This window comes from Nicotiana tabacum, chromosome 23 (genome assembly GCF_000715075.1).
Source record: "Nicotiana tabacum cultivar K326 chromosome 23, ASM71507v2, whole genome shotgun sequence".
NCBI lineage: Eukaryota > Viridiplantae > Streptophyta > Magnoliopsida > Solanales > Solanaceae > Nicotiana > Nicotiana tabacum.
The window spans coordinates 54,924,753-54,952,425 of NC_134102.1; positions in this window are offsets into that span (position 1 = coordinate 54,924,753).

Below are 27,673 nucleotides of genomic sequence, written 5' to 3' on the forward strand. Positions count from 1 at the left end.
AGGCCCGATGGCTTGACACATAATATAGATATTCCAATGTGGAAATGGGAGATGAACAATATGGACTTTGTGGTAGGTCTACCTTGCACGCCTTGCAAGTTTGACTCGATTTGGGTGATTGTGGATCAACTCACAAAATCAACACACTTCTTGTATGTTAAGGCTACCGACACAACAAAATATTTTTGTTAGTTGTATATCAAGGAAATAGTTAGATTGCATGGCACTCTCGTTTCCATCATCTCGGATCAAGGAGCACAGTTCACCGCTAACTTCTGGCAGAACCTATAGTAAGGTTTTGGTACTCAAGTGAATCTTAGTACATCTTTCCATCCACAGACTAATGGGCAGGCAGAGCGGACTATTCAAATTCTTGCATATGTTGCGTGCTTGTGTTCTTGACTTCAAAGGTAGTTGCGATGATCATTTTCCACTCATCGAATTCACGTATAAAAACATCTATCATGCCAGTACTCAGATGGTATGGTTCGAAGCACTATATGGTAGGAGATGTAGATCTCCCATTAGTTGGTTTGAAGTTGGAGAAGCATAATTGATAGGGCCAGACCTCCTGCATCAGGCTATGGAGAAGGCCAAGATCATTATGAAGCGGTTGAGAACTGCTTAAAGTCTCCATAAGTCCTATTCAGATATACGTCGTAGGGATTTGGAATTCCAAGAAGATGATTGGGTATTCTTAAATGTTTCTCCCATGAAGGGTATAATGTGGTTTGGGAAGAAAGTGAAATTGATTCCAAGGTATATCGAACCGTACCGAATCATGTGGAGGGTTGGTCAAGTGGCTTATAGACTCGAGTTACATCCAAAGATGTCCTTAGTGCACCTGGTGTTTCATGTGTCCATGTTGAAGAAGGTGGTTGGGGATCCGTTGTTCATTGTTCTGGTGGAGGCTATTGAAGTTAATGAAGAATTGTATTATGAGGAAATTCCGATTGCCATTCTTGATAGGCAAGTTCAAAAATTGATGAATAAATAGATTGCTTCCATGAAAGTACTATGGCGAAACCAACACGTTGAAGAGGCCACTTTGGAGGCCAAGGAAGAGATGAAAAGGAAATACACTCACTTGTTTGTGTAACCATATTGTTTTGTTTTAAACGAATGTTAGGAGTTTACTTTCTATGAGTTATGTTCAAACTTGTACAGTTTATGATAAAATCCCCCTTTTGGTAATGTAATGCCTATATGTTATTTTTGGTGTTTTTTTCATGCTATGATACATCATTGTGCTATGAATATGTTGTTAGGATTGGTTTCTAGGGCTCTCTGACATGTATATAGGCCCATATACAGGAGAGACTCTGCCGAAAGTTTTGAAAATTTAGGGAGTTAGTCAAATTTGAAACTTCTGGTGTGTGAATGAAGAGCAAAGTCATATTAAGGTCTATGGTGGGCTCTAACCCTCATCTGAGGATGAATGATCCCAAGCGGGGGAGGATCTGAGGCCCCGTAAAAGTTCACCAAGAATTTGAGTTTTATGGTGCTAAGGAAAGCTATTTTGTTTTGGAAGATTGTAGATAATTTTCGCGGCAAGCTTGCGAGTTGTGGTACGTATTTTTGGACTTGCAATACATCGAGGTGTTGGTGGAAACATTTTGCATAAAAATGGTAATGATGCGATTCATTATGCTACAGCATATCGGTTTTGTAGACCGCATAACCATCAGGAGTTGGATTAGGAGCAGCTTAATTTTGAGGGTCATTTCACTGTCCGATGTGTGACCGCAGATTCATTTCGCAGACCGCGTATCCGTCGCATAACCAATATGGGAATATTTAGAAGGAGATTTATTGTCCAGTATGCCACCACAGAATTATTTCATGGACCGCAGATCCTCCACAGAACTGTGTAGACCCAAACCATATATTTAAAGACTATTTTGCGCTCCAGTTCGCTAACCGCACAACCCTTCTGCGATGCTTTCCGCGATAATGGATATAACTCAGATGGTTATACTTGGGGATTTTCTGACCCGACCTTATTTTAACATAAAGTCATCATAGGTCATTTTAGAAGGCATAATTTGATATTCTAGAGAGAGGGGAGCAACTTGGAGAGAGAGGGAGAAGCTCAAACATTTCTACTCTTCAAACTCTTGCTCAATTCTTGGGAATTCAAGAAAGAAAGATCTAAAGTCTTCTACTAAAGAGGTAACACCATATCCCTAGCTCACATGCAATGTCCTATCATGTAGTTATAAGTAATATTTTACTATTTTGGGGTTTATGGGATGGTGATCGAAAGCCTAAGCCCTCTATTTCGAATTCGGGGTATATGTGTAGAGTGTGAGGTGTGGTTCTTGGTTGAGGGTGAATTGTTGGGCGTGCATGTGCCGATGAAGGTGATATGGAGGTTGTTCGACTATCGTTTGTAAATTGTTGTTAGAAAATTGTTGCGTGGTAAAGGAATCACCTTATAGAACCTTGTAGTCGAATTTGCACGTTCAGCGTTTGATGAAATGGCAATAATGTCACGCCCAAAACCTGAGGAGGCATGCATGGCACTCTGTGCCGTACTAGCCCGAGTGAACCACTTTGTAACTCATGATCGTTCGACAAAAACTAGAACATACATAGGTTGGGTTGACTAAACTCATTCCTTCTGTAACTATCATGGGCCAACATGGGAAGAACTCATAATGTATAATTATAAGTGGGCAAATGCAGTATCATCGATCCATCGTACTCAAAACAAGAATACACACAGGCCGCCAAGTTCTGACATACTGTACATAATGAACCTGTGTCTACAAAGCCTCAAAGACTATTAGACATCGAAACATGGTTGTGATAGGGCCCCATCCTACCCATAAGTCTGTAGCAAATGTCTGACACGATGACTTATAGACAAGGCTACACTCCGAATGAAGTGGAGTCTTACCGATCCTTCGCTGAATACTAACCTCATCTACTATGAGGGCTCGTCAAACTGATTAGCTACACCTGCAGGCATGTATGCAGTGTCCACAACAAAAAAAAGATGTTTGTACGAATAATGTACCAAGAATGTAAGACAGAACTGAAACATAACAATAAGCCAACATCAATGAAAGAGATATAAGAACAAACCTGAACCTCCGAAGTGCCACTAAGGGCCATGATTTGCCTACTAATTATACTTATATATTTAATGCCTCCATTTGGGACTATTATCCGTATCATAACATGACTGCCCAACTGATCAGTGGTAACTACTCGACCAGTCGTAGCGCGATGGTAAATACATGATTGCCCGACCAGCCGTATCTCGGTGGTAATTGCGTAACTTCCCAACCGGCTGTAGCTCGGTGGTAAATACATAATTTTCCAAACGGCCGTAGCTCGGTGGTAAATGAATGGCTACCCGACCGACCGTAGCTCTATGGTAAATGAAGATAAATATAACATTACATTATGAACATTAACATCTATTTTATTTGCCTAAATAAAAACTTAGGAACATACTTAGACATACTTTGAATTACATTTTACAGGAATGAACGTAAACACCCTTAACTACTAAGAGTAGAACCATTTATGGAATAACTTTATGTTTACGTTTCGATATTTGGATCATGCCAAAAAAAGGAAGGATTAGCCTTAACATACCTGAGTTGATTTGCTTGACAACCCATCCAACGCATGTAGTATAGCATCTCAATCTTAAAAGTCAAGAATTCTTCTTCTTTCACATTACTTCACTTTGAAGAAAGCCCTAATTCAACAACGCGATAAAACAGAACAATGAAATCAAAGCGGTGAGGAAAACCCGTAACTTAATTGAATAACGTTGCTACGGTTAATGAATTTGATTCCTTAATTCAAGTAAAAGAACTTTTCATACCATAAAGAAAGAGCTAACTTTCGTTTGCTGCCTCCAATCTAACTCAGATGCTTGGTTTGAAGTTTATGAACTTAAGAGATTGATCTTGATCGGTGATTCTTGATTTTGATGTTAATTACGATGTTTGGAGCCTTTGGATTGGTTTGGGTGATGTATTTGGACTTATTGGTATGACTGGACGGGGTCACGTCAAGCCCGGATGTGATTCAGATTGATTTTGGACCATTTTGTAGTTTGCATGAATTGTTGGTTTTGGTGCTTTTGCACCCGTGAGAGGGGTTGTACAGATGTGGAGTCGTATCTGCGGTGTTTGGTGCGCAGAAGCACATGCTGGTCATGATGGGAGTAGGTCGCAGATATGGGGTTTTTGTCACATCTGCGGAGCCGCATCTGACGTATATGGATCGCATATGTGATGTTTTTGTCAGCAAAGGAAGAAGGACCACGAATTCGAAAGTTTTGTCGCACCTATGGTGCCGCATCTACGGAGTTTTTGTCACATAAGCGAGGTTTGGATTGAGGGATGGAGTTCACATAAGCGAAGCTGATGTCGCATAAGCGACATCGCACCTATGGATTTGTGAGCGCTGGTGCAAGAATGCCTGGCAGGAATATATGTTCGAGGGTTAGCTTCATTATTTCATATTTTGAGATTGGGAGCTCGGATTGGAACAATATTTTAGGCGATTTTCACCCACTTGGATTGGGTAAGTATTCTTATCTCGAATTTGATTATTGTTCATGATTGTATCTTTGTTTTTGGCACTTTATGGGTGAATCTAAGGAAAAGAATTTGGGGTTTTTGTCTACACTTGAAGAGTATATTTGGGGTTTTGACCATCGATTTGTACCTGAATTTTGATGAAACTTTTATATTTGGACTCGTGTTGGATTGGGTGATCGGGATTTGTAACTTTTTCGAGTTCTGAGAGGCGGGCCCGAGTTGACTTTTTGTTTGACTTTGAGTATTTGATTAATGATTCGACCTTTATCGTTTTGGTTTGATTCCTATGGCATTATTTGATGTTATTAAGTAATTTTTGGCTAAATTCGAGCCGTTCAGACGTCTTTTTGCACGCGGAGGCCTTTTAAGACTATTCGTATGGCTTATTCAAGGTAAGTGTCTTGCCTAACTTTGGTTGAGGGAATTTTTTCTTATAATTGATATTGAATGCTACATGCGTGGGTGATGTATATATGAAGTGACGAGCATATATACATGTTCCATGGGAATTCATGCTTGGAGTAGATTCTAGCTTACTCTATGCTTTGTTTGGTTATGTGTTCTACTTGATTCTATGTATTATTCAATTAATCGACTACGTAAGCACAATAAACAATGTTAGAGAAATGTTGAGGTTATTGGTACCCTATCTTGAACAGGATGAGCAAATCTTGAGACTTATGCTATACTTGCCTCGGAGGTAGATACATGTATGTTATGAACATACATCCGTACTTGTTCTTGTGTTGTGCTTTGATTGGGACGTATATATTCTATGACACATATGTGATCCTTTGTAAGACTACTTGAACTTGGTTGCTATAATTGATTTAGCCGTATCCATGCCTTATCCGCATTTTATTGTTATCATGTCTTTGTGTGCCTTATTGATTAGTTATGAAAATATTCCTCTTGATGATAATTTGTTACCTTGCGTTGTTGTCATTATGGCACTTGTGGGAATGTTGAGCGGATTGATTATGATGATATTGTCGCACGAGTTCTTTGCCGTGTGATTGCGATGATATTGTGGAACAAAGTCTTTGCCGTGTGATTGTGATGATATTATGGCACGAGGTCATTGCTTTGTGATTGTGATAGGGGTGTCAGCACGAGGTGTTTGCCGTGTAATTGTGATTATTATTGTGCACGTGGGGCGATGGCATTTTTCTCGGGTTGCCCACGTGGAGAAATAAGGGTGGTGATATGCGCATGTGGCAAAATAAAGGTGTCCTTTATTGATATCGTGCATGCGGCGAAATAATGATGGTATTGTGGGGATGTTATGTGATGGTCTGAGGGTGATTTTATTGATTATGTTTGTGTGTGGTATGAGAGTGGCATTCTTGATCTTGCATATGACTTCTTTATGTGTCATGCATTTTTAATGGTTTATCGATTTGCATCTAACATGCTAATCAATGCCACTATTATTATTTGATTATTTGGTTGTCACGATGGTTTTACTTACGTGGAGTTGATATCTCATATTTTGCCTAGTTGTCGGTAGCGTATCAGATTGATGTGATAATGAAGTTGTCATCATGAATATATATATATATAATTCTTGAAAGGTTCTTTTGAATGTGTTATTTGGCAATTGATACGGAATTGGGTTATGTTTGGCACATGTTTACAGTCATGTGTGAGTATTGAGCATTGTATATTATATTGTGCATACCCCTTTGTGAGCGGGGCTGGTACAAGTTGTATTTGTTGTACATGTCTAATTGGTAGAGTTTGCTTATTTTTCTATCCTTGTTGTGCACATTTACTGTTAATATTCTTTATTCTGTAATTGTATTTCTGGAATATTTTCTCTGTATTGTACATGTTATTGAGTCGCATAGGTTCTGCAAAGTGAGTATGATTTGACTTAAAAACCTCGTCACTACTTCTCTGACATTATTCAAGATACTTACTGACTACATGAGATCGATTGTACTCATACTACACTTCTATACCTTGCGTGCAGATTCTTGGAGTTGAGCTGCTGTGGGTGACGAAGGTAGCCATTGAAGCCGTACTGCATCCCAAATAAAGCTACCATTTTTTCATGTTAGATTAAGACCTCATTTCTGCTTATGTAACCTTCAAACAGATGTTGTATTTATTTCTTTTACGAGCTTTGTAAATCTAAATCATAGTGGCTCATGACTTGTACCACCAGTCCTAGGGGTGGTTGTATTAAATTATTTTTTGCAATTTTATTTATAATATTGATGATTTCTCATTGTAGTAGCAACTTATAATATTGGCTTACCTAGCGGGGTGGGTTATGTGCCATCACGACTTGGTGGGGTTTTGGGTTTTGATAATTGCATGTTGGGTCCATGGTCATACTTACATATAGGCATACATCCTATAAGGATCATCCCTTGTATACATTCATACATATATGGTTCTCTGATATGGATTGAGGTTACAACACGAGGTTTCTGTCGTGCAGATATTGTGTTAATATTATTGATTTATTACGAGGTTTTTTCTATGCGGATACTGTGTTGTTGTTATTGACTTGGCATGAGGTTTTTTCCATATAGATATTGTGATATTGTTATTGATTTGGCACGAGGTCTTTGTCGTGCAGACTGTGATGTGATACTATTTGAGCATGCGGTTTTTTTAATGTGGACTGTGAGGTGATATGGATTTAGTACGAGGTCTTCGTCGTGCGGTTGATATAATTATGGCACGTGAGTTGTCCGTGCAATGTGTGGATAAGGATCTCCTTCTAGGGTTAACCTAGCATGTTTCTCTCTTGATAGCGTGCACGCAGTTTATGAATATTGAACGGATTGATTTGGAAATGGCACAAGGTCTTTGCCATGCGGATATGATGATATTGTTATTATTATGACACGAGCTATTTGTCGTGCAATGTGTGGATATAGATCCATCCCCCTAGGATCGCCCTCTCAGATTTCTCTCTTGATGACGTACACGTAGGTTGTGAGAAACTGACGGGTTTCTGGTTGATTGTGATGTGGGATCCTATGTAATGAGTTATTGAGCATAAAGGTAGAAGCTTGGCCATTTAAGTCATCCTTTGTGCATGTTCATGCATCTTTACATGTTTTATTAACACATATCATCTACATATACTAGTTGATGCATTTTACATAGGCATGAGACATGTTAGTGAGTTGTTGGACACTTGGGGATTGTCGAATTGATGTTAAAAGAGAGAGTTATCATCACACATTATGTAAAGACCCGACCGGTGGTTTTTCTTTCTAGAACATCGTTCCGCTGAATAACGCTCCCAGTATGTGCTTTTACTATTTTATGACTTGCTAGGATGGTTAGTTCGGGATTTGGAAGGGTTCGCGTTGAAATCGGAACACATGGTTCCTTAGTTGGCTTCAAAAAGGCTAAGTTTGACTTCGGTCAACATTTTGAGTAAACGAGCTCGGACTTGGGATTTGATGGTTCCAATAGGTTCGCATGATGATTTCGGACTTGGGCGTATGTTCGGATTGGGGTTTGGATGACCCGGAACTGTTTCGGTGGCCAATAGTGAAAGTTGGCTCTTTGATGGTTTTAAAGTTCTTTAACATTGGTTTGGAGTAGGTTTTGGAGTGATTGAGGTCCGTTCGGAATTTCGGGCTTGGGAATAGTTCTGTATGGTGATTTAAGACTTGCACACAAAATTTGGTGTAGTATAACTATATTTCGGCACGTTCGTGATAAGTTTGAAAAATTTGAAAAATTTAAGTTGAATCAATTTGGTTTGAGGTATGATTCTTAGTTTTGATGTTGTTTTACGCGTTCCGAGGGTTCGAGCGAGTCCGTTTTATGATTTCAAACTTGTTGGTATGTTCGGGCGGGGCCCCGGGGGCATCGGGAGTTAATCGGACGAGGCTCGGGCCAAGTTGGAACTTGGGAGAAACAGCTGAGGCTCCCAGCTTCTGGTGTAACCGCACCTGCACATGGACGGACGCAGGTGTGAGCTCGCAGAAGCGGCCAAGAAGGGGGCTGCCAGTGACCGCAGAAGAGGGGAAATGGACCGCACCTTTGAGGGCGCAGGTGCGGGGAAGGCAGCGCAGTAGTGGACATAGGTCGCAGGTGCTACGCACGCGCCGCAGAAGCGAGCCGCTGGTCGAAGAAGCGAAGGAGCCAGCTAGGGGAAGACCGCATCTGTGAGGCCTTTTCCCCAGACACGGAGCCGCAGATGCATTGGTTGAGCCGCAGATGCGGAAATCACAGAAGGCAGAACCTTCATTTAAGTCGGGGTTTGAGTATTGTTGACCCATTTTTCTCCATTCTTAAGCGATTTTGGAGCTTCAAAGGGGATTTCAACCTAGCTATTGATGGTAAGTAATTTCTATCTAATGTGAGTTTAATACGTATATTATGGGTAGATTTTAACATGTACATTTGGGAAAACACGTGTTTAGATGAAAAACCTAGGTTTTGATAAAAATGAGATTTTAACCACGAAAATGGTTATGGAATGGGATAAAAATTGTATGTTTGAGTTCTTGAGGTTATGGGTGACGATTTCCTCTGAATAGTTTTGGAATCCGGGCACGTGGGCCCGGGGGTGAATTTTAAAAAATTCTTCAATTGGGGTGGTTAATCGCTTTAATAATTAGGATATGAACTTTTGAACATGTATTGACTGTTTTATATAACATTTGACTATTTTCAAGTCGTTTAGCACCAAATTGTGGGTTTAAGCACAATCTTTGACCTAAAAGTAGGCTTTGGGACGAGGTAAGTCTCTTTTCTAATCTTGTAAGACGAAATTAACCCCATAGGTGAATTTAATTAATGTGTGCTTCTATTTGTGAGGGCTACGTACGCTTGAGGTGAAGAGAGCCCGCACGTAACTACTAATTATGCTTATGTCCGTGTAATTTTAGGTTTACGCCATGCTTTGTTGACACTGTTAATTGATTATGCTTACTAATTGTCGTGGATAGAGCTGAGGTTGAGGATTTCAATAATTTTAAAGTTTTCAGTGAAATTTCTTGTTTTAGAAAGAGTTGAGGGATATTATGATAACTTGAGAAATCTATGTACAACCGCGTCGCAAGTATATTCCGCGAGCGGGGTAAATTTCCACTGCTCTTATGGGAGCGGGCCGTTCACCTCGGCAGGTTAATAGATGCATCGATGGTTCGTGCCGTTCGACCCTCGGCAGTGCACACAGTATATGTATATGTATTTTAGGATCTGGCAATACATCCTCGGCATAATTCGTGCGTATTAATACCGGGAGCCCAATTATAATTGATATTGTTTCATTTGCTTGAGAGGTTAAATGGTTAAATGAGGGAAATTGATTTGGTGCTTACTATCGGTGAAAGGATTATTTATTTATTTATTGCTTGCTTCCGAGTTCTATTGTCATTTACATATCCCATTTTTAATTATAATCTTATATATATTTTATTGTTGGCCCATAGTAAGTATCGAAGTCGACCCCTCGTCACTACTTCTTCGAGGTTAGACTAGATACTTACTGGGTACATGTTGTTTATGTACTCAAGCTACACTTCTGCACTAAATGTGCAGGATCTGAGGCAGGTGTATCTGGATATGAGTTCGACGCGCATCCTTGATTACTACGAGACTTTGGGGTGAGCGGCCTTCCGAGCCCGTTCTGCAGCAGTCGAAGTCTTTCTTTTGCTTTTTTTTAACTGTCTATTTCATCTCAGACAGTAGGGTAGTAATCATTTGTATATTCTACTAGTAGCTCATACAATTGTGACACCAGGTCTTGGAGATTTATGCTAGTAGACACTTGATGGTTTGGGGTTATTTTACTTATCTCACTTGTTTTGAAAAATTTTGATCATGCATTTTTTATTTAAACTCTTGCTTCTTATTTATGCATAAACTAAAAATCAACTATTTAAATCTTTAAAAGTGAGGACTACAAAGTTAGTTCATTGTTGGCTTGCCTAGCGGTAATATTGGGCGCCATCACGACCATATGAGAAGTTGGGTCGTGACACATTGAAATATTAGACTCGTAATCAAGGTATTTGGGAAAGTGATACGGAATTGGTTCATTGTTATGTACAGACATTTTACGTTCATGTATGAGTATTTGAGCATACCCTACTTGGTGCATGACTCTTTGTATGAGTTGGTACAAGTTGTATTTTCTTGTTATGTTTAATTGGCAAGACTTATTTATTACCTTTACCTTAGTTATGTACCTTGATAATTGATATCCGTTATGTGACTGTGTCTTTGGATACCTTTGTATTATACATATTATTGAGATGCACAGGTTATACAAAGTGCATGTCTATTGACTTAATAACCGTGTCACTACTTCACTGTGGTTAGTCAAGATACTTACTGAGTTCATGGGGTTGGTTATACTCTTACTATATTTCAGCACCCTGCATGCAGATTCTGGAGCTGGGTAGCTGTGGTAGACAAATCATAGCATTAAAGACAAAGCAGCCTTCCAGATTCAAGCTGCCTCTTATACAAGGTATTTTAGGACTTTATTTATGTTTATGCAAACTTCACATAGATGTTGTATTTATTCTTCATACCAGCTTCGTAAATCTAAATCTTTAGTGTCTTATGACCAGTACTACTAATCCTTGGGGCAGTTGTATGGATTTTTTAAATTTTATTTACTATTATTGATGATCTTTCGTTTGAATTGTAATATTTCATTTTGTCTTACCTAGCGAATTAAGTTTAGATGCCATCAGGACTTGGTGGGATTTTAGGTCGTGAAAATTTGGTATCAAAGCTCTAGGATTGTATGTTCTGTACGTCATGAGCAAGTTTCAAGTAGATGCTTGCGGATCATTATGATGATGTCCATACCTATCTTCGAGAGGCTACTTGGCCTCTACGAAACTTCTCCTTCTTTATTATCCTTATCGCGCAACTTTGTTTTCAGCTTGAAGCTTCATTTGTTTTCTCATCAAATCATATACAATGTTGAGTAGTCGGTATCAGTTGTCTACCGAAGGACTTTTGTGACCATGGTAGTGTCATAGGCAGATGTCGATTTGAGGCTAGCCAGTGGGTTATCTCATGCGAAAATGTTTGAGGTTGTGTCATTCATATGAGGCTTCTACTCAATGGAATGCATATACTACCATTTTGGAGCACTTGAAAAAGTTGGCTTGACTATCACGAGGATGAGTATGCATTCGGAAAATGATCGGAGTGTTCTTTGGCTAGTGCTATGTGATCCTATAAAGAGATTCAGTTGGATAACAGTGTAGGGTCGTGGCAAGTTAATAAGGAAGGGTATTGTGGGTTATCATATGAAGTGTTTGTGACTCCAAGCCAACTAGGAGAATATACCATCGACGATCGGGTTATTTTGGCATGTTGTGCTATAGTTCCTAAACTTGGATGCACTTGTGGATTAGATATGGTTTGAGAAGGGTGTCATCGAGGATGATTTGGGCAAGGAATTTACTGAATGCATGATTTAATACACCTTATGGATATACAGAGGTTGAGGAGTGGCGCAGGTTTGATATTCCTTTGTGGATGTAGTGTGTAGGAGGAATGAATTTCTCAGTTGCTTCTTTCGGAGTATTCATGTGCTAGTGAAGCGCTACTTGCTCATCATGTTTGGTTATGCATTTGTGACTTGGTCAGAGTAATTGACTCTCGAGGATGGTTCTAGTGGGTTAAAGATTCATGTGTGGTATCTAAGGATTTCTAAATTTGTGTGTGGCTGAGATCTGATATTTGCATTACATGATGCCGAGACTTACAGTACTGCTATATCATTATTTGTTCTATATTGCAGCATTAGAGAGATGGAAGAAACAACATTAAATTCTTAAAAGGTTCTTCAGTGCTGGCATTTCAGGTTGAGGTACTCTTGGGTTTAGTTGACTACATGACTCATTTGATTTAGAGTGATTCGATTCTGATAGTTTGGTCATGTGCAGAAGGGTTTCAAAGAGTTCATGATGGCTTTGACTATGACTCGAGGTTGATGTCTTCTTCAGGTGTGGGAAGTTTATTGTGCGTTGTGATTCTCTCTTGAATTGAGTTAAGTGGAATATTTCTAGTTGATAAAGTGTATATTCTAGTTGTTATTTAGAGTTAATAACAGAGTTCTCGTAATTTCATATCATGGGATGATCTATGTAGCGACTCGTGAGGTATTGGGATTGAATGGACAAGGTTGTGGTTCGGTTTCGGAAGGAAGGTCATGAGTTCTAGACATCATGGGAGATTCCAATGTTTAATACAATGCTAGCACTATCTTGTATTTTCTGAGAAGGGTATGTGTACTGGAAGATGCATTGTGTATTGATTTGCGGATGCTTGACTAGTACCACATAAATCGTGGGGTTAGTAACTGTTGATGTTTAGATTTTGCTACTTGATGCAAAAGACTTATGGAAGCATTTTCAATGAGAGGTTCCTGTATTCTTGAGGTTACGAGACTAGATATTCTTAGAGGTAGACTATTCCTTTGGTTGCAGATTGTGAAAGTGTGTTGAGAACTAGACTGCAGATTGTATGTGTTATGGGTAAGGTTACTGTGGACCTCTAGAAGGCTATTTACCTATTTCGGAATTGTTCGAAATGGTTTGGGGGTATTTTGGTAGGCCTAATGTGAGTGTGTATTCTAACCAGATTGGATTGCGTATTCATGGTGTAGCATTTACTATGGGTGTGTCATCGAGAAAAATGAATTTTATTCATGCCCTGATCTATGTTATGTGCTCCTCCATTATGCTATGATGGGTTTTGAGGTTACTTGATTATTCACACGCTTGTTATGGTCATGTTTAGTCCTTGTGATGATACATGAGTGAGATAGCTCATGAGATGTTTATTGCTTATCGCACCGTAGTTGTGCTTACCTTTTGTAGCACATTATGCTATCCATCTCCCCATGGTTGTGTGTATGCACTTTGCAGTCTTTATGTTGATACACGCATGTTTGGTGAGCATGAGAATTATGGCTCAATGAGTATTCTCGTGTAGGCTAATATGTGGGATTGGGTTGCAGACTGCAACAACATTATGTTGGGATACGATTCTTTGTGCTTATCTTGTATGTTTTTTCTCCCTTGTGGGATAGATTCATAACGTTATGCTTTTGTTGTTATATCTATTGAACTTGTTGGATATTTCTTTTATTTGTATTCTCTTTCCATCCTTGGTTATATTCAAGTTGTTGCTTATTTGATGCACGAATCACATCATATGAGGTTCTAGATGTCATTTGATGTGTTATGTTGGTGGAGCAGTTTTTTACGGGGTGAGACGAGGTTATTGGATTTGTAATTTGCACAATCCGATTAGTAGAAGGTATGTTTGGAAGAATAATGTCATCAGCCGGCTTAGAATCTTACAATGGTCCTTGTCGGGCGAGAGAACTCCACAACTTGCTGATTTGGCGAGTGGTTATGGGTTTCTAGTTATCAGTAGCAATGTTGTGAAGGTTTGGAACAAGGTTTATTTTATCTGAGGTATATTACCGGTACCAGATATAGTAATGAGCAGTTATTATTGCCGAGAGTTACTGCTATGATTACATGAATTATGTGGTACATCGTGTGATTTCATCTTGGCATTATATTGGCATCTTGATGCAGCTTGTTGAGTGTCACGCTCCGAGCCTGGGGGCGAGACCGGCACCCAGTGCCTCACCTATCCTTGCATACCACTTGCGACTAAGAGACTCTAAACATGTAATGTCATACTTTGGCCATGGGCCACATTACAAGATAATGTGCGATGCAAAATATAAAACTGAATAGAGACTAACACTGACTAAATATCAACACAAAGCTGGGCCGGCAAGGCCGGCATAATTACTACAACTGACAAGCCAACAAAATATACGTACAGGGCCTACAAGCCCAACATACTGTACTAACTGACAGGATATGTCTACAAGCCTCTACTGATAGATGTACTATAATCGGAACAGGGCCCCGACCTACCCATAACCTATCTACATATATACACAAGATGTACACAAAACTTCTAGACTCGACAACACCGAAGGACGGGGAGCTTACCGATAAAGCTGAATTCGGGCAACACCTACTGAGGAGGTCTACCAGTCTGTCTGTCTTAACCTGCACGCATAAAATGCAGCGCCCCCAGAAAGGGGCGTCAGTACAAAATAATGTACCGAGTATGTAAGGCAATATACAGAAAGCTGAAACTGAACTGATAATCTGAACATATGCTTACTTGCTGCTCTCTCAATATAGTAAGTAAAATAGTTTTCCGTCCCTATAAGGCTGAGTATATATACATAACTGCTCTGCCGTAGTAGGCTCGCTCATAGGCGCTCGGCTATGCTAGGCTCTGTATCTTGACCAACTGGGCTCGCTCATAGGCGCTCGGCCACAGTAGGCTCGGTATATAACTTACCATCTGATCAGAGGTTGCCCAATAGGGGCCTGCCCATCGATTATAGTTAGATGGTAATGAAATTACTGTAATACTGTATATATAGACTGTCTGCTCTCTTGACTGAAAAAAGAAAATACTCAAATGAATATGAAGTCCCGATAAAGAGAATATTGTAACTTACAAAACTAGAAAAATATACATAAATTCTGGGATATTAATTTTTTCTTTATGCTTCGTTATCAAACTCGTGTAATTACGAGATCATGTCAAAATGAAAGAAGGGCTTAGCCTTAACACACCTGGAGTAGGGAAAAATCCGTATGATATTCTTGGAAAAGGTTGCACCGTACTCCTTTAGAACCGCAAAATTTGTACGTTGTTAAGCTTCCAATAATTCTCGTTGGATTTTGGTTGAAAGACGTTTTGTTGAAATCTTGCTAACGTTTTGGTTGTAATTTTTGGTTGAAAGACGTTCTGGTTGCAAAATGGCTAACGTTGGATTTTTGGGTGAAAGAAGTTTTGATGTAAGAATGACTACTATTCTCATGGTATAGTCTTTAGTGAATATGGAGAATATTAGAATAGAGTGAATGGAGTGTGTAACATTATGCCACCTAGCAAGAAATGGCTCTTCGTCATTTCTTTAGAATGTGGCTAGCTGTCACGTTTGGGGGGGGGTTGTCTTATCTCATGATTTATTATTAATTAGGTAATATCCTGCTACCCGATAATTAATCAATTGCCCGCATAATTATGAATTGTCTCAAATTACTTAAAATTCTACTTATTTTCAATACACTTTATACATCATACTATCACGGTCATATTATACCTTGCATGGTACTAGTCCATAAATATCGGTTATTATCACTCGGCCCGTATTTTATCCCCCAATCGACAACCTTCAACGAAACACATTTTCTTCTATTTGCTTACCTTCTCTCCTTCACGAATATAATCATCATGTGTTTGAAATAGCATAATGCTTATAATCTCAAACAAATCTCATCCCCGAGTCTACGTTAATTATCTGAAGACGAAACTTTAATGTATGAAAAATGCGAGATGTAATATTATAATTGGTACATTGTACTTACGCTAGAGTCGGAACTTAAAGGGAGTTCCGGAAGTTGAAATTTTGTCCAAAGGATTGTAAGCTAGGTAGAAGGAAGAATTCTTCAGTCAAGATTGTGCTATGGGTTTATATGGACTGCGGTGATGTGAGATCATCCATGGGTATGTGTATGATGAGTTCTTACCACGATTTGATGACTTTTGAATAACTCTTGGCACGTTCGAGAACGGATGTACTTTTATGTGGGGGAGAATGTAATAATCCTGCCAGTTGTTTTGAGAGTTAGCATTTTGATTCGGTGGTTTGAGGCCTAGTGTAGCTTCATAAGATGTATTACGACTTGTATGTATGGTTAGTTTTAATATTTGTGTAACGACCCGGGCGGTCGTTTTGTACATTATAGCCACGTTGCCCCCATTTGATGCTTTACATATAAGTATTTATGGTTATGTGACTTGCAGAGTTGATTGGTGTGGTTTCAGGAAAGGTTTTGATTAATTTGGGACACTTAGTCCCTTAGTTGGAGGCTTAAGATGTAAGAGTTGATCGGAGTTTGATGTTTGTGTAGATGACTCTAGAATGGTGCTTTGATGGTTCCAATAGATTCGTATGGTGATTTTGGACTTAGATGTTTGTTCGGATTCAGATTTTGATTTTTCTAGGTTGTTATGGCTTGAATTGGCGAAAGTTGGAAAGTTGAATGTTTGAAAGGTTGATAGGTTTGATCAAGGGTTGACTTTGTAGATATAGGGTTCAGAATATGGTTCTGAGAGTGGACATAAGTCTGTTGTATCATTTTGGACTTGCATACAAAATTTGAGGTCATTCAGAATTGTTTAGGCTTGTTCGGCATAAGATTTGAATTTGGAAAAGCTTGGATTAGTTCATTAAGCTTGAATTGAGGTGTGATTCATAGTTTTGATCTTGTTTGGAGAGATTTGAGGCCTCGAGTAGGTATGTGTTATGTTTTGGGATTAATTGGTGTGCTTGGATGGGGTCCCGATGGCCTTGAGTGAGTTTCAGATAATTTGAGGTTGTTTGGGGTGATCTGATCTGGTGCTTTCGCACCTACGACATTTGGTCCACATGTGCAGGTCCGCAGAAGCAGACAACGGACCGCAGATGCGGTGTTTGGTCGAGCTTTGGGAGTTCCGCAGATGCGGTCATGTGTGCGTAAAAGTGCGATTGCAGAAGCGATCCTTGGTTAATACTCTGGTGCACGCACTAACCTGCGTCACCTGGCACGTGCGTCACCCCAACTCATCTCATATAACATATGTCTCAAGGTTAATTACCCTCAAATCCAAGTTTAGATATGTTACATACCTCAAAACGTGGAGATCAATACTCCAAAAAGCCATTCAAACGCAAATCAAAACTCTGAGCGACTTGAGTCTAACCAATACGACTTAATATCATTAATAACAGCCATCAGAAACAATTCTAAATAATACCGCTAAGGTCTTGAATCAAATATGCAAAGTCAACCCAAAAGGTCAAACTTGAGCTCGCACCTCGGAACCCAATAAAATTTATAAATTATGAACACCCATTCAAATACGAGTCAAATCATATAAATTTCATCCAATTCTAAGCACAAATCGACACTCAAATCATCAAATCTCAGTCTCCAACAACATAGCCCTAAATCCCCAAATTTAACCTTAAATTCACATAAACTACGTATAATAATCAATATCTATCATTAAAAGTGATTAAACATCACTTACCTCTTCAATTGTGATGAAAAGCTCTCCAAATATCGCCCTAGACCGAGCGCCATAACTCAAAATATGTTAAAATGACAAAAACCCTAGAAAAATATAATGCTTAAAGTCTGCCCAGGTATACCCTTTGCAATCGCGGATATGCCTTCGCGATCGCGAAGAAAAAATTCCCCAAGACGCCAAAACGTTCTATGCGAACGTGACATCCAGGTCGTGAACGCGATGACCAACACTACCATTCCTATGCGAACTCGTCCCCTCTTCCGCGAATGTGAAGGCTTAAGGCCTGAAGTCCCCAACCGGCCTCCCTTCTACGCGAATGCGCCGCCCATCATGCAATCGTAAAGGCCACTACCTTCCAAAGCATCATGAACACATGCACTAACTCGCGAACGAGAAGAATAATTCAACTGCCAACCAAGAAGCCTACGCGAATGCAACCATTGTGTCGCGATCACGAAGAAGAACACACCAGACATCAGAACAACAATCCAATACATAATTAAATGGTCCGAAACCTATCTGAAACACACTCGAGACCAATAATACCTTTTCCAATCATACCAACCAATCCCAAAATAGAACACGAATCTACTCGAGGCCTCAAATCACACAAAACAACATCAAAATGATGAATCACACCCCAATTCATTCCTAACGAACTTCCAACTTCCAAAACTTATGCTGAATCACATCAAATCAATCGGGAATGACTTTAAATTTTGCAAACAAGTCTCAAATGACACAACGTTCCTTTCCTAACTTCCGAAACAAAAAACCAAATCGGATATCAACAAAGTCAACTCTCGGTCAAACTTCTCAACCTTCCAAACCTCCAACTTTCGCCAAAAAGCTTCAAATCAACCTATGGACCTCCAAATTAAAATCCGGACATACGCCTAAGTCTAAAATAACCATACGAAACTATTATAATCAATAAAACTCCATTACGGAGTCGTCTAAACAAAGGTCAAACTCTGGTCAACTCTTTCAACTTAAGCTCCCAACCTTGGGACTAAGTGTCCTAATTTACTCTGAAACCAAACTAATCACCCCGGTAAGTTACGTAACCACAAATACACATAAATAAAGCATCAAATAGGGGAAGCAGTGCTAAAATACTCTACACGACCGGCCGTGTCGTTACACTTTACTGCTAATGTTACTGGTTCTCCAATTTGCATGCTAAGTTGCAAGCAAAGCTTGCAAACTTTGGTCCTTTTATTGAAGTATATTTTTATTATATCTTTGTATCCAAAAGTCCGAAAACACCACACCAAATTTAGTTAGTATAAAAATTAATAATTAATATAAGTTAGTAAATTCACCATAAAATATCACCAAAAAAGTCTCAAAACATGATTAAATTAACATTAAAACATATAGAAATATGCCCAATATCACCATCTCACACTTAAACCTTTATTCGTCCTCGAGAAAAGTAAAATCAACCTACAATAGACGAAACAAAATTAAGCTCGACTCTTATAGCTAAACTATCAAACTTTTCAATTAAACACATCAATCTCATAACTAAACCACACTATGAATTTAAGCTCGAGCACCCCCATGACTTTAGTTAATACCAACAATTAGACCTTTCCATATTCATAACTCACTTACCCATGTTAAAAACATGCCACGCACAATATTGAACAATTCAAAATAATCAAATAGCAAATTCGGGACATCTCAACCTTAGACACTGACTCCCTAGCATAACTATTTCCAGACCAACATACTTACTCTGACCAAAGAGCCTAATAATATCACCTATCCATAATGAAACATATTCCCTCACCACAAAACAAAAAGAGATAGTCCACACACTCAAATAAAATTCGAATATAGTTTAAGGACTTCAAACAATGGAAGAGATCAGTTACTCTCTCAAAGAATTTCACATGCACATGAAAGGTACCATAGGCTTGCACATTATGTAAGTCTCTATTAATGTAGGCCTGCTCAGTCTAAAATCAAAGAGGACTTTTTAAGGGTTGTAATCTAGGCTAAGTGATACAGTTGAAAAGATATTGACTGAACTCCCCTAAGAACTTACAAAACATTCAATTTTTGCACACTTCTTTTATTTCAGCTCAACACCTAGTCCTTCTAATTCATTTGATATTCTTTTATTTTCAAAGGAACACTTTTATTCCTTTTCTTCTCTTTTTTTTTCCAATTATTTCTTCTTTTCCAATTTTTTTTGTCTTTTCAACTAGCATCCCTCACTGCAAGAAACTTTTTTTTCTTTTGCCTTTCACTTTTAAATTGCTTCCTTACACACCCGAACCAATTCTCTACTCCAACTTTAGCTATTCAGCTCATTTTGTAATTTAAAAGTGCCAAGAGATGTAGGGTATTCAAAATATAGATAATTCGGACAAAAGGTCAATGCTTGTAACATGGCTACCAAATAAAAGGATTAGAGGCTCAACGGGGTTGACTAGGATCAATTATAATAGGGTAGGCTAGAAAATCTCCAACGGGTCAAGGAAGACCTTAAATTATTTTTCAAACCGAACAATACCTACAATTTTTCTTTTTTTTAAGCTAATAAACCACTAAGCTGGGCGCTTAGTTGTATTTTTTATTAACAATAAGAACATCAAAATACAAAGTGCAGGAGGCCTCACAAAGTGAAGAAGAGTAAAGCATGAAAATCCATCAATCATATTACCAAAGTTGAGCAAAGTAGTCAAATTTGGTATTACACAATGAACTATATCAAACTTAAGATAATGAATTAAGGAGATTGGCCAAGCTCATCCATGAATGGTATAATCCCAATTTGTGCACCAAGCTTTGTAGAATTAACTAGCGTTCACGCGTGAGTCTCTGCAATACCAAAAGCCAAACACTCGATAAAATTGCACATCTTGATGTCCAAACCAACTACCATTGCCCGTCCAAATATACAAGCTTGCCAAATCATGCGCAATTGGCACTCTCCAGTTTGAGGCATTCTTACGGACCTTGTGATTTGACTTCAATAAGTCGTGAATGATCTCTGCATGAATGTATGAAAACAAATCATATGTACCTTCCTGATGTATAGTATTAGTTGAATATGTATGGAAGCTCTTCCAAAATGCATTAAAACAACCCGCAAATGAATTACAAATCCTATTCCCCAGCATGTGAAATCTGGGCAGTATTATCTTCATACGGGTAATTCCAGTTGTTGTGCTTCCATGATAAGAAATAGTGTATAACTATGCATGAGTGCACAAGAAGTCATAATGGCATTCCATTAGCTGCCAAGTTTGAGGCTTCTTCAAGTGTTCAGTTGATGCAACATGGAGTTGAACTATGCAATGGTTACACCTATAGGGAATGAACAACTAAGGTGCAAATACCACCCTAGTTAATTTGGCTAAAACATAAAATCCAGCTCCCTCATTTGTACCTGCAAAAAAGTAAACAAAGTTAGTGAAAAACACCTCCCTACTCTCCTCCCCGAGGATTTGAGTAGGTAGATCAATATGATTCCCATCTATAGACCTTACATCTTTTCATTCAATCAACATAATCAATATCCAAATCACCACACCTACATACATCATCACTTTCTTATCCACAACATTTAGCATCATTACAAAAGAGATTTTGCATTTCTCACCCTAATGTAGGGCAATTGTAACTTGTCACTATTCAAGATTTTTCTCCCTTTAATATCAAGTTCATCAAATGAAGGAGCCTGTACCATAGTATTACTGTCCAAAGTCAATTAGTAAGATGATCCGCTAATTGGTTTCCTTCCCTGAGTATATGAGCTATGTCAACTACACACCTAGCCCTTAATCTGTTAATTTGTTCCACCCATGTAACAATATTCCAAGGGGGTTCCCACACATCATCAAGGGCTCATTTCATCATTAAAGAGTCAGTCTCAATCATACAAGGAGAAAGATAAGAATTAACTATGTACCTTACAGCTTCAAGGATGGCTCTAGCTTCAACAATGTTGTTTGTGGCCTAAAAAATCTCCTTTGCTTGAGCATATATTAAATCACCAATGCCATATCTAATACAAAATGAATAAGAGGTCCTTCCATTTGTATCTCTGCATGGACCATCAGTGTTGCATTTCAACCATCCAACCGGAGGTAATTGCCACAAAACCCTTGTATACTTCAACCTTGGAATGCGTTGTTGTAGTTTGTCATGCAAGTCTGGCCAGTTTGGTATCACCCCTTAAAAATATATTCTTCTCATCTTCAATAACCTGTGAAGGTCATTAGACACCTAAAAAATCAATCTATGAATAGAGACAATCTTCCCATGTATTCCAGAAGTTATTTTCTTTCACAATTCCACACAATCAAGGTTGAAATAGCTTGGTAGGCTGTCTTCAAGCTTGTGTTGCCTGGCCTTCTCCACCAATCATTTATCACCTATATTATATGTTTTCCACCAATTTTAGTCCTTTCTGGTCCACAAAAATACTTCCATATGAACATTGTTGCTGGAGACCTCAAGAAAATATGAGCTAGGGTTTCACTAGGTTTCTTACAACAACAATATTATGATGGCATGAAGTACCCCATTATTCTCATGTAATCATCCAGTGGTAGTTTAGCTTTCCATAAACTCCACATGAAGAAAGAAATCTTGAATGGTAGCCCCTTTACCCATATAAACTTATAAAGATTCTTCTCATGTTTCCTCTTCCTTGCGTGTTGCCAAGCAGTCTTCATTGAGAAATGTCCTTTGGATTCCAACTTCCAAAATGCCTTATCCTTCAATTCAGGACTGTTTTTTGGTGTGATTTTCTCCATAATGTGATCAACTAGTTCATCTGGAAGAAGTTCCCTCAAAAGCTCCTCATTCCAGCTCCTATCAAGCACCACATCACTAACATGACTTATTAATTCATCACATCAATGGTCTAGACCTGTGGCATGAAATAGAGCACCAAGTCCAATCCAATTGTCATACAAATAATATGCATTACCTATCTTTATTTGTCATCATATTTGATGTTCAAGGAGACCCCTCATCTCAAGCATCTTCTTGCACATATGAGATCCAGCTTTCCCAGGAACTAGGACATTATTGATCTTCTAACAATACTTGTTTCTCATAAAATTAATCCGCAATGTGTATTTTGTTCTATAATTTCACCACAACTTTGCAAACAATGCCTTGAACACTTCATGAAGAGATCTAAAACCAATGCCTCCTTTATCTTTAGGCAAGCACAATGTATCCTATGATGCCCAATGTCTAGCCCTTCTATTTCCAGAATTTCTCCAAAAGAACCTAGCAAACATCCTATGCAATTCATTTATCACATATTTAGGTAGATTCACAGCTGATAGTAGATGAATATGCATGCTCTCAAGTACGTGAGCAATTAGCACTGCCCTTCCTCCTATACATAGAAGTTTGCCCTTTCAAGATTGAAGTCTTTCATGTACTTTGAACATGATACCTTGTAAAAAACCTTCTGCCTTCTATTGTGAAAAATAAGACACCTAAGATATGTAAAATGGAATGGATGTCTTTGAAATATGGTGGCCAAGTGCAGTGCATTAGCTTCTTCGGGATCTGCACTTTCATTCATGTAGAATAATGATTTTTCCTTGTTCACTTTCTGTCTAGAAGTTGCCTCATAGTCTTCCAACACATTCATAATCAACTGTCTAGCTCCATAATGTGATGAACTAAAGATAATAGTATTATTGGCATATGATAGGTAATTGATGTTGTGACTCCATTTTGGCATCCCAAATCCAATAAAGTCTGGATTATCAAACAAAGCATCCAATTCTCTTCCAAGAACTTCAATAGTCAATATGAATAAGGTAGGTGATAGAGGATCCCCTTGTTTGACACCCCTAGTAGGCTTGAAAACGCCATTAGCTTTCCCAATCAATAGCACTGAATACCAATTATTGGATACCAACCTGTATATCATATCAATGAAGACTTCTCCAAACCCCATTTTCATTAACACCTTTGTCAACAATAGCATGGAGACTCTATCATAAGCTTTGGCCATGTCAAGCTTGATCACTACATTAGATGGCTTGCCCCTCATTCTTATGTCAGTGACTATTTTTTGTATCAACAATATGTTCTCCACAATGCTCCAACCTTTAACAAATCCAGCCTAGTTAGGAGATATTAGGGTTGGAAGCAACTCCAAAAACCTCTCATGAAGCACCCTTTATATGATCTTGTTTGAGAAATGACTCAAACTTAATAGCCTCATATCAGAAAAGGTTGTCACATTCTTCTTGTTAGGCAGTAGAACAAGTTTTGTATGAGTTATGAACTTAGGCAACTTAGCACCACAAAAGACAGCTTAGATCATGTTGAGAACATCTTCACCTATTACCTCCCAACATACATGATAAAATAAGCCAGTGAAACCATCCGGCCCACTAGAACTATCTCCATTTAAGCCAAGCAAATCATTCTTCACCTCCTCCGTAGTAGGTTATGCCCACAAATTAGCATTCTGCTCCTCAGTGATCATTTTTGGAGTGTGATTCACAATATCAAAATTTGTAGGCACCCTATCTTTAGTGAATTGAGCCTTGAAAAATTCTACTGCCTCCTTTGCCGTATTATCTTGATTTTCAAGCCAAGTTCCATTGTTGTCTAGAATTTTGGATGCTTGTAATCTCTTCCTCTTTCCTTTTAACTTGAACATGGAAGAATTCTTTGTTTCTATCACGATCTTGAAACCACTTCATCCCTGCCTTTTGCCTCTAGAACTCCTCTTCTAACTGCAAATACCTTGTAAGATCAGCCTGAACTTTGTGTAGTTTGGCTCTATTATTGGCAGTTGTATTAAGCTCAAACTCCACCTCATGGACTTTGATTACATCCTCTAGGAATGATATTTTCTTGAAAATGTCTCCAAAAGATAATTTACTCCAAATAGCCAATGCTTTTTTCACAGTCTTTAGTTTGTAATGACCCAATCGATCGTTTTGAGGTCTAGTACATTGTTCAGCAGTTTGAGGCCATGAACAACTTTACTTCAGGTATTATGACTTGTACGCGTAGTCAGAATTGAGATTCAGGGAGTTCAGAGTTAATTTGGAAAGAAAATTCTCATTTCGAAAGCTTTAAGTTGGAAGAATTGACTAAGGCTAGATTTTTGAGTAAACCATCTCGGAATCGGGGTTTAAAGGTTCCAACAGGTTCGTATGATGATTTCGGACTTGCGCGTATGTCCGGATCGGGTTTTGGATGACTCGGGAGCGTTTCGTCACCTATTGTGAAAGTTATCATTTTGGAAGAATTTCATAAATTTGGGTTGAAGTGCATTTCAATGTTATCGATGACCGTTTGAAATTTTGAGTCTGAGAATAGCTCCGTATGATAATTCTGGTAATTGGAGCGCGTCCGGAAGTGGATTTGGAGGTTCGTAGGTCATTTTGGAGTCGTTTGGCAAAAGTTAGAAATTTGAAGGTTATTGGGAAGTTTGACCGGAAGTGAACATTTTGATATCAGGGTCGGATTCCGATTCTGGAAGTTGGAGTGGGTCCATAATGTCAATTATGACTTGTGTGCAAAATTTGAGGTCAATCGAACGTAATTTGATAGGTTTCGGCATCGAATGTAGAAGTTGAAATTCTAAATTTCATTAAGCTTGGAATGGGGTGCGATTCATGAATTCGACGTTGTTTGATGTGATTTTAAGGCTCGACTAAGTACGTAATGTGTTTTGGGATGTGTTGGTATAATTGGTTGAGGTCCCGAGGGCCTCAGGTGGATTCCAGATGGTTAATGGATCGAGTTTGGACATGGAAGAAAAGATGAGGCAGCTGATATCTGGTGTAATCGCACATGCGCAATAAGGGCCGTAGGTGTGAGCCAGTGGTCGCAGGTGCAGTTTGGGCGAAGCTAGGCAATGATCGCAGGTGCGAAGGGTTATCCGCACCTGCGAGGTCGCAGATGCGGAGGTGTGTCGCTGGTGCGAGAGTGAGAGAAGGGTCTGGGAGCGCAGGTGCGAGGGTATGTCCGCACCTACGAAGGCGCAGATGCGGAAGGAAAGGCGCAGGTGCAGAGTTGTGCTAGGCAGAGGAAATGCGCAGGTGCGAGGTTTTGGCCGCATCTGCGAAGCCGCAGGTGCGGCTACTGTTCCGCAGGTGCGGAAATGTCGCTGGGCAGAAGGGTTTTTATAAATGGGACTTGGCCCATTTTTCTCCCATTTTCATTTAGTTTGGACGATTTTGGAGAGCTTCAAGGGGAGATTTTCATCAAGCAATTCTAGGTAAATGGTTTCTTCCCATTGTGATTTAAATACATGAATTATACATGGATTGGAACATGGAAATTAATATAAATTGTGGGGTTTCGGTAGAAGAACTAAAATTTGGTATTTTTGGATTTTGACCATGAAATTCGGCATATAATTGAGAATAAACTATATATTTTAGTTTGTGAGGTTATGGGTAAAGTTATCTTCGAAAATTTTTGGAGTCCGGGCATGTGGGCCCGAGGGTGATTTTTATCGACTTTTTGATCAGGGTTAGAAATCGTAATAAATTGACTAATCATTAGTATTAGAGTATATTTTCATTGGGTTGCAACTTATTTGACAAGTTTTGGAGCGACGGGCATCAGTTTGAGTTGTTAGAGAGGCTTGAGCCGGTTATGAAATTTTGGAGCGAGGTAAGTCTCCTTTCTAACCTTGTAAGAGAGAATTTACCCCATAGGTGAAATAAATCAATGTGTGCTCCTATTTGTGGGGGTTACGAACGCACGAGGTGACGAGAGTCCGTGCGTAGCTTCTATTATGCTTAAGTTTGGGTAGTCTAGGACCCAAAAGCATGCTTTACTTGTAATATTTGCAATCTTGTTGTCAATTTAAAGTGCTTCAATCATATCGAACTTTGTTAATAAATTTCTAAAAGTCTAGACATCATTTTCTTGACTTTTAAAAAAGAAATTGCCTTTTTCCTTGGATAATTGCCCCTTGATGAATTCTTGATTGATTATTTGAATGTGTTATCTTTTGTGGAACGAGCTGAATAACTCGGTAGATTAAATAGATGCATCTATGGTTCGCGCCATTCGACCCTCTGGCAGTGCATAGTTTAAATATTATGTTGGATCGTGTCGTACGATTTCGGCATGATTTGCGCATGCTTGTATTGCTTGCCCTGAAATTTATGACAATTGATATGGCCTCACTGGCCAGAGATATAGATTGTTAAAAGATGAAAATAAATTTGGAGATTCCTTAATTATAAAAGAGTTCTTACTTACTTCAAAATAATGAGCTTACAACCGTTCTACGAAGTCCATACTTATTCATACCATTTGTATTTTATTTATAGCCCATAGTAAGTGTCCGAGTCGACCCCTCGTCACTACTTCTTCGGGGTTAGGCGGGATACTTAATGGGTACGCATTGTTTTTGTACTCATACTACACTTGTTGTATGTTTTGTGCTTGTACATATATGACTAGTGGCCTTGTGGGCGCAAAGGCACAGTTATTACGGGGATTTAGGCGAGCTTCCTCTTATGTACGACCCGCAGCCAGCAGAGTCTACTTCATAGTATTGTATTTTCTTTCCTGTCCAAATTTGTATTCCGGACAGTTATTGTATTTTATTTTAAAAATCCTAGAAAATGCTCATGCACTTGTGACACCGGGTTCTGGGATGATTATGGGATGTTCAGTATTGAAATTTGAAAACATTGTTATCTATTCTGTAAATTCACTTTTTACTAGTTAAATTGAAGTAAATTTAGGATTTAAGAATTATTAAAATGAGAATTTCCTAATTATTGGTGTTGGCTTGCCTGACAGTAGTGTCCGGCACCATCACGACGTTTCAAGGATTTTTTTGGGTCGTGACAACATGGTATCAGAGTACTAGGTTCACTTAGGTCTCACGAGTCATGAGCGAGTCTAGTAGAGTCTTGCGGATCGGAACGAAGACATCTGTACTTATCTTCGAGAGGCTACAGGGCTGTTTGGAGCACTTCCCTTCTTGA